The sequence below is a fragment of the Panthera uncia genome (genome assembly GCF_023721935.1).
Source record: "Panthera uncia isolate 11264 chromosome C1 unlocalized genomic scaffold, Puncia_PCG_1.0 HiC_scaffold_3, whole genome shotgun sequence".
NCBI classification, from domain to species: domain Eukaryota; kingdom Metazoa; phylum Chordata; class Mammalia; order Carnivora; family Felidae; genus Panthera; species Panthera uncia.
This window is the reverse complement of record NW_026057584.1, coordinates 60,195,324-60,210,330: the sequence shown is the minus strand read 5'-3', so window position 1 is coordinate 60,210,330 and position 15,007 is coordinate 60,195,324.

Below are 15,007 nucleotides of genomic sequence, written 5' to 3'. Positions count from 1 at the left end.
TCAATATAGAGAAATATGTAAAATATATCATTCTTCAGCATGCATCTGTTGATTTCCGTCTTTAGGAATGGTCTACTCTAAGAGATAGTTGTAGATGGCCTCAGGCTCAAATGAAGTGGTCCACCTTTAGTATTGCTCCCTTCAAGTGCTTCTGGTGGCTTTTCAAGGGAGACAAGTGTACTTGTCAACTGGTAAGACACTGGTAGATACCTGGTAGGTGTCTTGGAGAAGGTAGGGCAGGAGCTAAGTGTTCTTTTCATAGTTCCCATGTTCTGCCCAAAGCAGGAGGCCCCTTTGAGGGTGACTTTCCTTGGAGCTATACTCACTCCTGGGGTATGAATTTTGCTCTGAGTGTTTCACTCTTCTCATCTGACGTTCTGGTTATGAGCGAGGTCCTCATTTAAATTCCCTGCCCTCAAATTATATGGCTGGTTGTTTTGTAAATGGCAAAATCAAGAATGAGTCAGGGGAGTGGTTTCCCACTTATTTAGCATGACAAACCATTAAAATTTTTTTTAAGCTTATTTATTTATTTTGAGGAGAGAGAGAGAGAATCCCTTTGTGGAGCCTGACACAGGGCTCAATCTCACGAACTGTGAGATCGTGACATAAGCTGAAATCAAGAGTTGGCCACTTAACTGAGTCACTCAGACACCCCTAAATTTTTTTTTTTTATTATGGGCTTTTCTAAACATAGGCAAAAGTAGAAAAAATGGTATCCCATGGATCCATGTCTGAGCTTTAACAGCTATCAATTTATGGCCAATCTTGTTTACACTGCTCTCACTTCCCTTCCCATTGGAATATTTTGAAGGAAATCCCAGACATCAAATGATCTCGTCCATAAACATTTCAGCATGTATTCCTAAAAGGTAACTATTTTTTTAAAACACAACCACAATACCCTGTCATACTTAAGTAAAATTAGGAATTCTTTAATACCATCAAATATCTTCTCCATGTCCCCACTTGTTTCATAGGTGCTTTGTTATGGTTGGTTTGTTAGAATCAGGTCTCACGAGGGAGACACATTGCATTTGCTTTCTGTATCTTCGAGTCTCTTATTCTCTATTTTCCTCACCTTCTTTCTTTCCTTGCCATTGATTTGTTGAATCAACTGTATCATTTGTCCTACCTTAGATATTTTGTTTTTTTCCTGTGGTGACACAAATTTTATTTCTGTGGTGATAAAGGCAATTGTAAGCCATGTGACAATACTTTCAGCATCCTTGATTAAAAAAACAATATAAGGTGTTGTATATAAGTTGATGAATCACTAAATTCTACACCTGAAACTAATATTACACTGTATAGTAACTAACTGGAATTTAATAAAAACTTGAAAAAGAAAAGAAAATGAAGATAAAACACGATAGCCAAAAAACTACTATAGATTCAGAAACACTTTCAAATTAATTTGTGTGTGTGTGTGTGTGTGTGTGTGTGTGCGTGTGTATGCATGTGTGAACAAACAGCTAAAAAATTATAGATCAGTGTGTTCTCTAACTTTCTTGGTCAGGAGCTGGGGCACCTGGGTGGCTCATTGGTTAAGTGTCTGACTCTTCATTTCAGCTCAGGTCATGATCTCACAGCTCTGTGAGCCCCGTATCGGCTCTGTGTTGACAGCCTGGAACCTGCTTCAGATTTTCCCTCTTTCTCTGTCCCTCCCCCACTTACAGTCTCTCTGTCTCTCTCAAAATAGATAATATTAAAAAAAAATTGAGGAGCCACAATAAAATAAAAGCCACTTGTTTATTTACTGATATTTATTGTACTAGAAAATGAAACTAAAAAGTTTAAAAATATTTGTTAATTCATTAAAAAATAATAAACCCAATAGATGTTAATACAAATAATGTATTTGTCAGAAAAAGAACAATATTTTCCAAAAAAACAATTAATGAGAAGACAAAAACAATGAGAAGAGTGATATTGTTTTACATCTTTGCAAATCTCTTTCATGTCTCACTTGATGGAAGACAGCTGGATTCTCATGTCTACTTTGGCATTCATTCTGTTACGATATTGCGTGCCATGTGGGCTCTGGAAAACTTTGCTGTCCACTTTTGAGAGATTGGGAGTGAAAAAGGCAAACAGTGTCTCAGTTTTATTATGAAAATAGTTTTGATCTCGTGGAGGCTCTGATAGGGTTTGGGGACACTTATGGGTTCCTGGACCACACTTTGAGAACCACTACTATAGAATATCTGTGTACGGAAGATATTATTATTATTGTTATTACTGTGCGATTATTATTAGTGTGTAGACAGGGGTTAGTGAAGGAGTGTATTGGAGGATCCCCTGCAAATACTTCTCAGCTCCCACCCTCTTCCTGAGCTTTATGATTTCCCTCTCCTTCCAAATTTGGGACCAGCGGTAAAACAATACTCTGTGGCTGTGGTAATGGCATTCTGTTTTTATGTTCTTTTTAAAAAGTGTTCATTTATGATATCTCCACTCCCACCCCTTCCCCCCACCACCCAGATTCCATAGCATGCTTCATACTTTTTTTTTTCTAAGAATACAGATGAAGGTAGTGAGGGGAAACAAGGGAAGATGGAATGTTGGAAACATGGCTTCTAGTCTTAGGTCTGCTTCCAATGAGATGGCGTGGGCAAGCCGTTTACCCTCTGTTCTGACTCTCTATTTAGTTCCTAAAATATAGGAACTGGATTAGGTTATTTTAAGGCCTTTTCTGCATCCCAGATCTAAAATAGGCTCTTATGGCTCATAAATAAGCTCTACCTTGATGTTTCCTTTAGCTCAAAGATGTGATAATGGCCTAACACGTGGTAGAAACCCATAGTAACCTGAGAAAAGAGGGTTAGGATGCTTTTTGATGAGTCGGAGGGATAGCAAGGACTGGATACACTGTGGCAGACTCAGCATTAAAAAGTATTGAGATAGAGGAGCTCCTCATCAAGGGGGTTTGCAAGATTTCCCACACTGACCAGGTTCAGAACAAGAACCAAAGCCCAATGTGTTTTTCCTTCTAAGACCTTTATAAACCTTCTAAACTCCATTCCCTAAGTCAGGGATCGGCAAACTACAGCTCAGGATCTAAGGATGGTTTTCACATTTTCAAATGGTTGAAAAAAAGTCGGAACGCGAATAATATTTTGTGACACATGACAATTATGTGAAATTCAAATTTCAGTGCCCGTGAGAACAGTCTTATTGTAACGCAGACAGGCTCATTGATTTATGTAACGTCTGCGGCTACTTTTGTGCAATCGTGGCAGAGTTGGTTGATGTGACACAGTATTGCTTGCTAGTATTTACTATCTGGCCCTTTACAGAAATTTGCAGACCCCTCCCTAATACAAGCATATAATTTCATGGCTGTTGTTTTCAAAGATTGACTCCAGTCAACAAACACTTCTTTTTTTTTTTTTTTTAACGTTTTATTTATTTTTGAGAGAGAGAGAGCGCGAGTGTATGAGTGGGGGAGGAACAGGGAGAGAGGGAGACAGAGGATCTGAAGCCAGCACGGCACTGATGGAAGAGAGTCCCATGCGGGGCTCAAACTACAAACCGCTAGATCATGACCTGAGCTGAAGTCAGACACTCACCGACTCAGCCACCCAGGCGCCCCTCAACAAACACTTTTAAATCACCCATTCATGGGGTGCCTGGGTGGCTCAGTCGGTTAAGCGTCCGACTTCGGCTCAGGTCATGATCTCGCGGTCCATGAGTTCGAGCCCCGCGTGGGGCTCTGTGCTGATAGCTCAGAGCCTGGAGCCTGTTTCAGATTCTGTGTCTCCCTCTCTCTGACCCTCCCCCGTTCATGCTCTGTCTCTCTCTGTCTCAAAAATAAATAAATGTTAAAAAAAAATTTTAAAAAATAAAAAAAGAAAAGTGCATTCACTTAAAAAAAAAAAATCACCCATTCATACACCTTCTCTGATTTACATTTGGTTCAACTTTCAGGTTCTCTTAGGTCTTTAATGATTTCTGCTCCAAATCTTTCCTTTATATAAAAACTCGGTCTCCTCTCTGACACCTTAAATTAGGCATTTCAATCCCTCTTCTGTAAAATCTTGAGGGCTCTGGCAGGTGCTTTTCTGTGATCCACCCCTCTTCAGATCTGAAACCCCCATCCTGGCTTTTCCCGCAGTCTTCCTCAAATTCAAAATCACATGCACCCTTCGGCTTTGTATTTCCAAGGCCTTCCTACCTATTGCAATTGTTGAGAGTGGTAGGAAGAAGATGTGATTGTTTTTTAAGCCAGGGAATAGTCTGCTCAGCAAAGTCACTAGAGTAACTTCACATTTGCAGTTTTGTCACTCTCTGGTTTTCAGTGGTCTTCACTTCCCACTTTTCAAGGACATAGGCTGAAGTCTGAATTAGCTGGGGAATAAGTTAATCCAACAGTTAAAGTGAAAAACAAAACAAAACAAAATGGTGGCTTTCTCCCTATTTCTCTGGAAATCCCTGGAATTTTTTTTTTCAACGTTTTTTTTTTTTTTAAATTTATTTTTGGGACAGAGAGAGACAGAGCATGAAACGTTTTTTTTTTTTTTTTAAATTTATTTTTGGGACAGAGAGAGACAGAGCATGAACGGGGGAGGGGCAGAGAGAGAGGGAGACACAGAATCGGAAACAGGCTCCAGGCCTGACGCGGGGCTCGAACCCACGGACCGCGAGATCGTGACCTGGCTGAAGTCGGACGCTTAACCGACTGCGCCACCCAGGCGCCCCAATGGGAATCCCTGGAATTTTTAAAGATACATAGCTGCCATTCTAAAGTTATGATACCCGGGATTTACTTTATATAGGGGTGATTGAGTGATAACACTGAAAGGTCTCTGCCACTGAAGGAAGATTTTACACCACAGTGCACGGCTATTCCTCTCCCCTGCTGCCCCCAAACCAGAATGATCTGGAGGCAGAAGACAGGAGGGGGAAATCTTTAGGCCACAGTCTTTACTGGGGTTTCTGGAGAAAGGCAAGTTAGGGTGGAGAAAACAGGATTGGATAGGATTGGATTGGATAGGATTGGATAGTTTGACTAATTCTACTGGGCCTTGACGCATATGGGATATTCCAAATTGCCCAATATCTGGTCCTGTGTTTGATTTAGAGCAGTGGAAACATTGGCCTGGTTGTGTGAGAGTTAGATTAGCAGCTAGTTGGGGATATAGACTCAGGGATTGGTTGATTTGCTTATGAAAGGCGTGCTCTTTGGCAAACTTATTATTCAGGACTTAGTAAACCCTGGAAGGGGCAGTCTCTCTGAGTCTGTGAGGCTCTCAAATACCAGAGTATCAAGAATACAGAAAATAAAATATAACTAGTCCTGTGATGAAAATGGATGCTAAATAGGCAAATACAGAATGTAAGATAACATATAACACTACAAAGTGGCAAATTAATTGAATGTATGTATCTTTTGGAATGATAATTTTTATGTTTTATTTTTTTTTAGAGAGAAAGAGAGAGCATGCATGCATGAGCATGGAGGGAAGGGGCAGAGGGGAAAGAGGAGAATCTTAAGCAGACTCCATGCTCAGCATGGAGCCCAATGTGGGGCTCCATCCCATGGCCCTGGGATCATGTTCTGAGCCACCATCAAGAGTCCGATGCTCAACTGAGATACCTAGGTGCCCCAAGGAATGATTATTTTTTATTATTATCTTTTTAATTTTTGAGAGAGAGAGAGAGAGAGAGAGAGAGAGAGAGAGTGAGTATGAGCAGAGGAGGGACAGAGAGGGAGACACAGAATCTGAAGCAGGTTCCAGGCTCTGAGGGGCCCGAACCCACGAACTGTGAAATCATGACCTGAGCTGAAGTGGGATACTCAACTGACTGAGCCACCCAGCATCCCAGGAATGATTATTTTTAATATTAAAAAAGAAATCTTGCATTTTGAACTGGTTTAGAAATTAATGATAAAAGGCATAGATACTCATGATACAAATTTGAAACCTGTATAAATGTTATAAAACCTTTATAACATGAAAATTAAAAAGATTTTTCACTCCTATTTCTAATCCCATTTCTCAGTTAACCACTATTAATGTCTTTCTAGAAGCTTTTCTTTGCATGTGTATCCATCTCACTTAGAGTGAAAGCAGTATTCTTACAAGGTCTGTAAGGTCCTATTACCCCTGGACTTTGACCCTGGCCTGTTCCCTCCCTCTCTCCTCCCATGAAGAGCTCCCCAGCTGGAGCCCTCTAGGCAAGATCCAGTCTTAGAGCCTTGACTTCTAGTATTTCCCAGGTTCTTCCTCCAGAGAGCAGCCTGACTTCCCTCCTCACTTCGTTCCATTCTTTACTTAAATATACCTCCAAGAGGTCACCTGGACCTGACAATCATACCTATCCTACACTTCTATCTCCTCCCCTGATTTCTTTTTATCCTTTGCACTTAACAATTTAAGTTTATTTATTTTGAGAGAGAGAGAGAGAGAGAGAGAGAGAGCGCGAGCACATGAGCGGAGCGGGGGGAGGGGGGCAGAGAGAGAGGTGGCGCAGAGAGAGAGGGAGAGAGAGGGAATCCCAAGCAGGCTCTGCACTGTCAGCACAGAGCCTGACACGGGGCCTAAACCCAGGGAACCGTGAGATTATAAAATGAGCTGAAATCAAGAGTCGGAGGCTTAACCGACTGAGCCATCTGGGCAATCCTATCCTTTGCACTTTTTACATGGTACACATAACTTTTGTTTATTTCTCTTGTTTATTATCTGTCTCCTGCACTGGAGTATAAATTCCATGTAGGTAAGGATTTTTGTGTAGTACCTGATACACAGAACATGCTTCATCAATATTTCTTGAATGAATGAATGGATGGATGGGTGAACATCAAGCACAACTACACAGACCACATTTATTTGTATAATTCTTTTTAACACATGGGATTGTATTAGATGTGCGATCTCCAGATTGTTTTTCTTTATCCAGATGGAATTTTGAACATTTTCCCATGTTAGCACATCTGGATAAAGCTCATTCTTTTAAGTAGCAGCATAATATTCCAGGGTAGAGATAAAACATAAATTTATTTAACCAGTCATTTACTGATGGTCATGAAGACGTGGAGATTTCACAATTTCCTACAACCGAACAAATCAAGGAATAGAATTCACACCAGGTTCAGGGTGTAGAACTTATTCCAGAATAGACTAGGAGGCTATTAGTCATTTTCTGACTTTCTTGTGCTGTAATTTATATTTTTCTTTAATCCTGGCTACTCAGTTAACCTTTTCTTAAGAAGTATGAGATGAGGTGTTGGCAGAGATGGATGCTGGGACCATCACATGTACTCACAATCAATCTACATTAAAAATTAATTGCTAGAACTGAGGGAAGACCTCTGCAGAGGTGGACTCCAAGCATGGGGAGGGCACCTCAATTTCCTTTGACCCAAGTCACCCCATTTATCCACATCTGCATCTGGTCTTGTACGCCCCTTGCTGACTAGTCCATTCGTCCACCATGTGCCTTCAAAATTAATACCTGACACTCCATGTGCTGGCCAATTTATCTTCTCAGTAATCATATCTCTTCTATTTTCTATCATTTAAACCCCACTTCTCAGTCTTACCCTCCTTTAGAGCCTAGTCACATGGTCTTTTTCCCCATGGAAATCTGCCCAATCTGTGACATCTTCCATACAAAAGTTCAAGCCTCCTCTCTTAGCGGTGCTTGATGATATGGCCTTCATCTTGCCTTTCATTTCCTCCCTGGCCCTGGACCAGTCCATCTGTTCCTTCCCTGCATCTCTGCAGCTTTTATCTGTTCCTGCCTCTGATCTGTGCTTGTTACACCTGCAAGCCCAGCCCATGTAATATGCTCTTCCTTCCTAACCTCCAGAAGCCTCATCTGCTTCCCTGAGTGATTCCAGCCTTTCAGCCTTTCCAGCATTCCTGGAGCACTTCTGCAGGTTACTTGAGCAGTGTTCTCTTGGGGACCGGATGTTCATTTTCTGTCCTCTATTCCTTTCAGCTCTTTTGAATGTTCCCAGTTTGGCTTAATTAGGGTGCTGTGGGAACATACCTGGCCTACCACTGCAGAGGGGCCTGGCATCACTAGGCGGGTACAGGAATGATAGGAACTGCCAGCTGGGCCGCCAAGTCTGGTGTTGCTGAGTTCCTGGAGCCCCCAGCTCCTCCATGGTACCAGTGGGGAAGAGGTCACGATTTTCAGGAGGGCGGGGCAGTTTTGGGTTTGAAAAAATACTGATGGATTACAGAAGATATTTATTCTTACAATAAGTTAGTGTTTTTAGTGTTGTTGTTGTTGTTGTTGTTGTTGTTTCCTGAGCAGTGGGCCTCTTGATGATAGCTCTTTCAACCTTGTTTCCAGAAAAATGTGCATATACACAAACTTTTGAATGAGCTTCTAAGATGTGCACGGGCCCCCTGAAGCTCAGCACTGTCCACTGAATGTGGCTGGAAAGCATTATCTTAATGAGATAATGCAATAGACACAAAATGACTCTGATGGCATTTTGTGCTTTTCTTTTTTAATTTTTAAAGTAAGTTTTGTCTCTCTTTGGTAATGTTCCATATTGGGACTTAAAGAATTAGCTAGGTTCAGGGTGCCTGTGTGGCTCAGTCCATTAAGCGTCCAGCTTCAGTTCAGGTCACGATCTCACAGTTCGTCGAGTTCGAGCCCCGTACCCCTGCATCATCCTCTGTGCTGACAGCTCGGAGCCCACACCATGCGTAAGTTCAGGACTATAGTAGTGTCCCCTTATCTGTGGTTTCACTGTCTCTGGTTTGTTACCTGCAGTCAACTGTGGTCTGGAAGCAGATGATCTTCCTGATGTACTGTTAGAAGGTCAGTAGTCGTCTAAGGCTGCCTCACTTTAGCCTCACTTCATCTCACCACACAGGCATTTTGTCATCTCCCCTCATCACAAGAAGAGTGAGTACAGTACAGTAAGATATTAGGAGAGAGAGAGAGAGAGAGAGAGACCACATTCATGTAACTTTTATTATGGTATAGTGTCATAATTGCTCTATTTTATGATTGTTGTTAATCTCTTACGGTGCCTAATTTATAAGTTAAACTTCATCATAGGCATGTAGTATAGGAAAAAACATAGTGTATATACATAGGGTTTCTTATTATCTGCAGTTTCAGACGTCCACTGGGGGTCTCGGAACACATCCCCTACAAATAAGGGGAAACTACTGCACAAGATTCTGTCTTGTACCTGAGTTATTCATACTGGGGAGAAGGCTAGTAGGGATTCTCCTCTAAGTTATCCTGGGGATTCTTTTATACTGATCCTTTGCCTCCTTCCCCACACAACTCAATTTAGATCCGATGGGCTGGATAGGAAGAAAGGGAATAATGGAGAAGCAGAATAACTAGGTGTTAAGGGCATGGACCCCCAGAGGCAGGCTGATCTGGGTTTTGAACTCAAGGATCTTAAACTGGTGACTCAAAGGCCAGAGGAACCAGTGGGTGAGTTTTGTTTTGCCTTCCCAGCAATTCCAAAAGTAAAGTAATACTGATCTCGATAATAGATGTTCACTTAATCTTGGTTATACTGACCCTCTGAAAGTGGTATGTCAGTTGCTTGCCCCAAGACAACTGAATTTAGGATTTAGTTTCCCCATCTGTAAAATGGGTATAATAGCTACCTCAAAGAACTAAAGGAGCTTATGAATATAAGAACTAAATGAGCTAGCTTGGTTGCTGTAAATTCTGAACAAATTATACATCTGGTGATTAATAATAACTGACAATGAAGAATGCCTTAGGAAGTGCTTAGGGAGGCAGCTAGAAGCATGGGGATGGAGGGGATAGGGACAGGATGGGGCTGAGAGATGTCAAGTCAGTGTGAGCATACAATTAGACCTGTTTTCTGGGAAAGCCATATGAAGTAGGACAGCAGAACTGGTCCAAAAGCCTGCAGAACAGTGGCCGGAGTTGCTGGCACACAGCTCAGAGAAGTCAATGTCCAGGGTTCCGCCACGATGGAGGTGTGTGGTTTCCACTGCTGCCTCTTGCAAGGAAGGGAAGGCCTCTGCTCAGGCCTCTTTCCTGTGGACCTTCTCCCCCTCAGGCCTTCTGTGCTCCCACAGCTGCCTTCTTCCGCTGCCCATTCCTTGGATTTCACAGGCAATTCCAGACAGGAATGCTTTTGATGGGACAGCATCCTCTGCAGTTCTGGAAGGTGGGCCTGGGGTGCCATGGTCACATCCTGGGTGTCTGGAGCTCATTTAAATTAGCAGCTGGGATGCTTTGATGCCTGGGCTCCCTTGGGCTTCCATGAGCTGACCACCTTGGCCTGGCTTGGTACTGACCTCTCATTGACTTGGGCTCTGTTGTCCATAGCAGGGGCAAGGGTGTATCAGGAGGGCCCATGATGGGGCAGGAGGCGGGCATACCCTGCTTTCTAACTTGGGGTGGCAGGCCATGGGGCACAGCTGCACTATCAAGGAGCTCAGATTGCCATCAGAACTGGAGAGTCCGGGGGTGGAGATGAGGCTGCATTGGGGACGGTGGGCTAGAGCTTTCAGTGTTGGTACAAGCTCAGAAGTCAGAAATGCAGATCCTGGGCTCAAATCTCAGCTCTACTTTTGACAGACTATGTGGTCTCGGGCAAGTCATCTCATCTCCTGGAGTCTCGGTTTTCTCATCTGTAAAAGGGGATAATAATAGTACCTACTTCAGAGGATTGCTGTCAAGGTTAAATATATGTGTATGTGTGTGTGTTAGCTTGTAAGTGTTAGATACGATTACTAATATTAGTATAAGGCCAAGGCTTGGATTGCTGAGCTGGGCATTAGGAGTATGCAGTGGTCAGGGCTGGGGACTGGAGTGAAGCTAAAACAGGGAATGAAACTTGGAATTGAGGACAAACTTTACAATAGCTGGGGTTAGGGTTGGCTCTGGAATATAGCTTGATCCAGCCATTTGCTGCAGATTTTCACTGGGGGGTGGGTGAGAGGAGCATGGCAGAGGTGGGGTGGGGGGAGCAAAGGCAGCCTCCTTCCTGTCCTCAATCTGTGAGCACTGATACAGACACATGTGTACTCTTGCCTTCCCTTGCTAAACAGGGTGCCTACAGCCATGGAGGGAGCTAGGAAGGGGGAAGGAAGGGTCTGAGTTATTCAAACACGGATTGGGGGTGGTTTGGCAGTAGAGCTGGTGCCAAAGGTTGGTAGAAGGGGAAATATAACTGCTGTTGTCAACTGCCTGGCAGATCTCCTCCCCGTAATGGCTCTCTTCGGGGTAGTTTGGATCCCCAGGGCAATGGAGATGACACCTATCTTTTCCTATGGCTGCTCTGATAGCACCAAAGTTTGGATGAAGTCCTGTACGGGATGTGTTTCCCTAGGGAAGACTTCCTTGCCCCAGTGGCATATCAGGTCCATACACTGGAGGTCACTGATGATGTATTCCTCTGTATTTGTGTCCACAGCCCTCATTACCTGGAAGCAGCTAGTGGAATATAGCTTGGTTCTGAAAAGGAGGAGAGGTCTGCAGGAGGTGGAGAAGGTCTGAGACCGTAGAAGGGCAGTGTCTCTCCACAAGCTCTACCATGGCTTCCGGTCTCAGTCTGCTTTGAATCAAGGAGAAGGCACAGAAAAGGAATTTGCTCAATCACTGATGGGTGGGTGGACCAAGGAAAGACCCAGAATTCACCAGCGTCATTGTCTGGAGCAGAAGTAATTCCTTTTGTATCATTTCAAATATTCCTGTTTGCTTCTTCTGCTGATTAGGACAAACACATAGTTACTATCCATTTATTTGCATAGTGCTGCCAGGACTCACCCTGAGAAGGGACATGGTTGCCAAGGCTGCTAGCACCTGATGTCCTCAGAGCTTCAGGAACTGCCCTAGCTGCAAGTGCTGCCGGTGTACTGGAGCCCTTGAGGCCTCAGCATCATCCCGCCATCCTCCACAGTCCGGAATCCCAGAGGGGGCATGACCGGACATGCTACGTTTGCTGTGTGTGCTCATGTGTTTGTGTGTAACAGAGGCACAAGAATGTCCTGACGTTGTGGCTTAGGGACAGAAAGGAAACTTCTTTGAGAGTTAGCCACCCTGGTGTTATTAGACTTACATTATATTAGGATTATTTTAAGTGGTCTGTAAGAAGAGTAAAGTGAAAGGCAGTGAGCACATGAGAGGTTGCTGGGCTCCAGTTGTGAAAATCACAATGAGGAAACACCAGAGGCTTCTCATTAGAACCATGAATGGATTATAGAACACCCACCACTACCATTATCATTTGATGTCTTTCCCAGTTTGTAGCTAGTGCAATTAAAGATGAAACAGAAACAAGATTTAGATCACTGGAAGGGAAAAGGCAAAATTTTATTATTTGCAGATGATATGATTTTATACCTAGCCTACTAAGAGAATCAAACAAAATGAACCCCGACTCTTGGATTTCACAAGAAAGCTTAGTGGATTTCGCAAGAGGGTTATCCTACTAGCAGGATAGATATACTCAAATCAAAAGCTTTCCCACATGCCAGCAGTGATGGGCTCTAAGATACAATGAGGGAGGGAGGAGGGGGAGAGAGAAAGAGGAGAAACAGACTCCACTTTTAGAAGCAAAACTCGCAAATACTCAGAAATGACCTTAATGAGAAATGTGCTGTGGGATCTACGTAGGGGTCCCATGTAAGAGAAGTCCCTATGTAAAAAAAAATCTGCAGAGATTTTATAAAAAGAAAAAGGTAAGAATTAATGGGAAATCATACTGGGCTTTTTTTTTTTCTAATTACAAATGTTATATATATCTTCCTTCATTAACTACTTATTACATTTGCATTATGGGCTGGGATTTCAATGGTGAAAAACACAGACATGGTCCCCACCTTTATGCAATTTACATTTGAGTGGAAGAGATAGATGAAAAAAGAATAAACAAGACAAATTATTTGTATAAATACAACTCACAATAAATATTCAAGAGAAGTGGCCTTTCCCTTTGACTTCTGTGGCCGAGCTCCCTGACAGACTCCTGTTCAGTCTTTACTGCATATGTCTTTACTGACTGTAACAAATCTGTTAAATAAGCAATGAATGATCAATCTAGTTTAACTAAGAAAATATGTAAACAGGGTACCAGTAAATCGCCTGGGCTTTCAGTTATGGAAATCAGAATTCCCTACAGATTACATTCTTTTCTTTAAAAGGCAATGTTTTTCTTGTCTTTTTACTTTGCTTAAATGCGTTCTTGCAAAAGTCCTGCAAAAGACAGGAGGGTTTGATTTGGCTTGTGTCCGCTAGAGCGGGGGGCAGGTCCACTTCTGGGCTTCATGCTAGCTGAGTCTAAAAACTCTGTCTTTCGGCATAAGACTACAACGGGTTCTTCTTGACTCTGAACTGTCACAGTTTTGTGGACCACTGCTTGGCTTGAATGGTCAACCTAGGAGGCTTGTAGTTTAAGTATTTTTGCATCATCGTTTATTTAAAAGTGAACAGGATGGAAAATACCATTGAAGCATAAGGGTGTTGAACTGAATGTGGGGATGAATCAGTCTCCAGCACATCGTTTTCTAACATGTTTTTTTCCTCCGTTTATTACCCATCTCTTAAACTTTTCATCTTCTTTATCCCCCCTGGTCACACCCTGGATGAAAGTTTTCGGACTTCCTCTACAATTCCTGCCCTCTCTTCCATCATCTTCTTTCCTTGGGCCCTGTCAGAATTTTCCGAGGGGGCCTATAGCTAACAGACAACGTTCAGCTTTGGAGAATAAAGGAAGTGGATAACCATATTCCACACAGGGTGTCCTCCTTTGATGCTCTCTTTATATAGCATGCTAAGGACATATGGAATTAATTCTTCTGAGGCTTCACAAGTTGCCAACTGACACATTTGTTTTCAGAAGGAAGGTAAACATAGGCCAGGTGTGGTGGTGGGCTAGGTCTTAAAAAATGTTTCCGGTTTGCTGGGAGAAGAGCTGAGAGCGCTACTTTACTGTGGGAGCATCCAAGAACTTGAGGACTGTTCTCAAGGAGGAGGACTCACCCTTGGCTTTGCCTCCTGGGCTGTGCAATAGACACATTCCAGGAAGCAGAGACTTGAATGATAAACGTGTGAAGGGAGCTTTAAAAACATTCTTACCAGTCATTCCCTTTAACTCGAGACTAAAGCCCTGAGAGGTGGAAGGACTTTCCAAGGGGAGTCTCAGTATTCAGCTCAGTGGTGTTCCCAACACCCTCGGCATCTGCTAGAAACTTCAGAAGCCACTCCTGGAATCCACCAGCGATCTGAGCAGAGGGCTCTGGGAGTGGCCCCCTCTTGCTCTACAGCAATGAGGAAGTCAGATGGTATCTTTTTCTCTAGAGACTGGGAGAATGATTCATCTTTAAGTCACAAAAAGACAGTGACAGATTCCTAAGGCTGCACACATCCATGAGAAAATGACAAACAGGTGAGGTGCTGATGCAGAAAAGTGCTCCCAGGGGTGCAGCTGTGAAGAGGAAAAACCCTGCACACTTTTGGGCAGTGGAAACAATGCTTTGCTTGGAACAGGTGTGTGTTCAACTTCAAGTGCTTCAGGAGGGTCAGAGTAGAAGGCATTTGAAACCAAAGATAATTTGGAAAGACATGGGGAATGCTTTACCTTCCAGGATCATGAAGGGAATGAAAAAAACCATGCAGCCCGTATTTGAGTCTCCACCACCTACATTTTAGTCGAAGCATTTCAAATCTACAGGAAAGTTGAAAGGAAAGTGCAATTAACTGCTACACATCCTTCACCTAGATTTACCAGTTGTTAACAGTTGAAAGTTGTAGATACTGTGACACTTTACTTTAGCTTGCCTCTCTTGAGAATAGTGACATTTCCCCTGTGTAACCACAATACCATGACCATACCTAAGACAATTAGCAATAACTGTGGTGTGTAGTTTGTATTCAATTCCTCCTCTAAGTGTCTTTTTATATAACTGTTTTTTTTTTTAGTCTGGGATCAATCAAGATTCATGAATTATATTTAGTTACCATGTATATTTGGTCTTTAAAGAATAATTGCCCACCTCCCTTTTTCATGACACTGGATTTTTTTTTTTTTTTTTTTTTG